The following is a 3072-nucleotide window of genomic DNA, read 5'->3' on the forward strand; positions in this document are numbered from 1 at the left end:
GGCGACTTACCCGCGCGAGGCACGCACTGCGTGCGGCCAGGATGCGGAGTTGGATCGGCGCTGGTTGGGAACCCTCGGGGAACGAAGGCGGACGGCGGCCAGCCGGCGCCGACGAACCCGTCGGGGAGGGGGCTGGTGGCAGGCGCGATCGGCACTATTGCTGACTGCCGGGAGGGAAGCTGCGCCCCGGCCGAGTCAGACTCAGCCGTTGCGGCCCCCCCGAGCCCGCAGCGCGTAGCGCGGAAGCCATACGCCCCCCCGATGCGGAGCGACAGACGCCCCCGCGACCGCGGTTGGTCGGGAAGGCTTTTCGGATAGAGGTCGGACGGTGTGTGTGTGGACGGCTTCCCGTGGTGCCGCCGCTATCAAGCCGGAGGGTTTGAGAAACGACATTCGCGGAAGGACCGGCGCGGCCGGCGGACGCTCGCACGCGCGGCGCCCGACACTCAGCCGCTCGCTCGGCCTCCGTGGATCGTGGCTAGGTGGGATGGATGCCAAACCGGGTCGTCTCGGTCTCGCCGCAGTACGGTCGCGCCGGGGCCTGCGGGGCGGCGCGGGGAGCGCACGCTCACGCGGCGGCCGGGGCGCTAGAGTGCGACCCGCAGTGGGTAGGAACCGTCCACCCGACGTCGGACGAGCCGAGGCCGATGGAGGCCCTACCAAGGCGGGTCATGAGTGCCAGTCGGTCAGTTGGGTGAGGGGGTACTCGGAGGCCCGCCGGGAGCAGACGGGCGACCGGGGATGGGGGGCGTACGCGGGCGGGCGCCGGGAGAAGACGGCCCGTCCGGGGTCGAATCTCGGCCTGTGTTTTCGGAGCCGGCCGGGCATCACGCTCCCTCCTTGGATGGACAACATTCGTAGTTGACACTTTGTGTCATTTTATCCGAGCGGGCGGGCGCCTCGAGAGGCGGACCGTCCGGGGCGACTCTCGGCCTGTGTTTTCGGAGCCGGCCGGGCCTCACGCTCCCTCCTTGGATGGACAACATTCGTAGTTGACACTTTGTGTCATTTTATCCGAGCAGACGGGCGCCGCGAGGCGGACCGTCCGGGGCGACTCTCGGCCTGTGTTTTCGGAGCCGGCCGGGCATCACGCCTCCCCTCCTTGGATGGACAACATTCGTAGTTGACACTTTGTGTCATTTTATCCGAGCAGACGGCGCCGCGAGGGCGACCGTCCGGGGCGACTCTCGGCCTGTGTTTAAGGAGCCGGCCGGCATCACGCTCCTTCCTTGGATGGACAACATTCGTAGTTGACACTTTGTGTCATTTTATCCGAGCGGGGCGGGCGCCGCGAGGCGGACCGTCCGGGGCGACTCTCGGCCCTGTGTTTAAGGAGCCGGCCGGGCATCACGCTCCTTCCTTGGATGGACAACATTCGCAGTTGACACTTTGTGTCATTTTATCCGAGCAGACGGGCGCCGCGAGGCGGACCGTCCGGGGCGACTCTCGGCCTGTGTTTTCGGAGCCGGCCGGGCATCACGCTCCCTCCTTGGATGGACAACATTCGTAGTTGACACTTTGTGTCATTTTATCCGAGCAGACGGGCGCCGCGAGGCGACCGTCCGGGGCGACTCTCGGCCTGTGTTTAAGGAGCCGGCCGGGCATCACGCTCCTTCCTTGGATGGACAACATTCGTAGTTGACACTTTGTGTCATTTTATCCGAGCGGGCGGGGCGCCGCGAGGCGGACCGTCCCGGGGCGACTCTCGGCCTGTGTTTAAGGAGCCGGCCGGGCATCACGCTCCTTCCTTGGATGGACAACATTCGCAGTTGACACTTTGTGTCATTTTATCCGAGCAGACGGGCGCCGCGAGGCGGACCGTCCGGGGCGACTCTCGGCCTGTGTTTAAGGAGCCGGCCGGGCATCACGCTCTTCCTTGGATGGACAACATTCGCAGTTGACACTTTGTGTCATTTTATCCGAGCAGACGGGCGCCGCGAGGCGGACCGTCCGGGGCGACTCTCGGCCTGTGTTTTCGGAGCCGGCCGGGCATCACGCTCCCTCCTTGGATGGACAACATTCGTAGTTGACACTTTGTGTCATTTTATCCGAGCAGACGGGCGCCGCGAGGCGGACCGTCCGGGGCGACTCTCGGCCTGTGTTTAAGGAGCCGGCCGGGCATCACGCTCCTTCCTTGGATGGACAACATTCGCAGTTGACACTTTGTGTCATTTTGTTCGGCCTGTGTTTAAGGAGGCGGCCGTCCTCCACTCGGTCCGTGTTTAAGGAGCGACACTCGCGCTCCGGTTCGGCTGTATTTAGGGAGGCGGCCGTCCTCCGCTTGGTCTGTGTTAAGGGCGACACTCTGTCCATGTTTGAGGAGCCTGGCCCTGACGCTCCTCTCCGGCCTGTGTTTAAGGAGGCGGCCGTCCTCCCCTTGGTCCGTGTTAAGGGCGACACTCGGTCCATGTTTGAGGAGCCTGGCCCTGACGCTCCTCTCCGGCCTGTGTTTAAGGAGGCGGCCGTCCTCCCCTTGGGTCCGTGTTAAGGGCGACACTCGGTCCCATGTTTGAGGAGCCTGGCCCTGACGCTCCTCTCCGGCCTGTGTTTAAGGAGGCGGCCGTCCTCTCCCTTGGTCTGTGTTAAGGGCGACACTCGGTCCATGTTTGAGGAGCCTGGCCCTGACGCTCCTCTCCGGCCTGTGTTTAAGGAGGCGGCCGTCCTCCCCTTGGTCTGTGTTAAGGGCGACACTCGGTCCATGTTTGAGGAGCCTGGCCCTGACGCTCCTCTCGGCCTGTGTTTAAGGAGGCGGCCGTCCTCCACTTCCTTCCATGCACCACCACATTCGCAGTTGACACTTTGCCATTTTTTCAGAGAGGTGACACTTAGTCGTTTTTTCGAAAGTTGACACTTAGTCGTTTTTCGAAAGTTGACACTTTGCCGTTTTTTCAGAGAGGCGACACTTAGTCGTTTTTTCGAAAGTTGACACTTAGCAGTTTTTTCGAAAGTTGACACTTAGCCGTTTTTTCGAAAGTTGACACTTAGCCGTTTTTTTCGAAAGTTGACACTTAGTCACTTTTTTCGCCACAGTGACACCTCCAGCGCGTGCCACGGCGCTTTTCAGGTCTTCTA

Source organism: Syngnathus leptorhynchus, unplaced genomic scaffold (assembly GCF_054491065.1).
Source record: "Syngnathus leptorhynchus isolate UIUO unplaced genomic scaffold, UIUO_Slep HiC_scaffold_124, whole genome shotgun sequence".
Lineage (NCBI taxonomy): Eukaryota > Metazoa > Chordata > Actinopteri > Syngnathiformes > Syngnathidae > Syngnathus > Syngnathus leptorhynchus.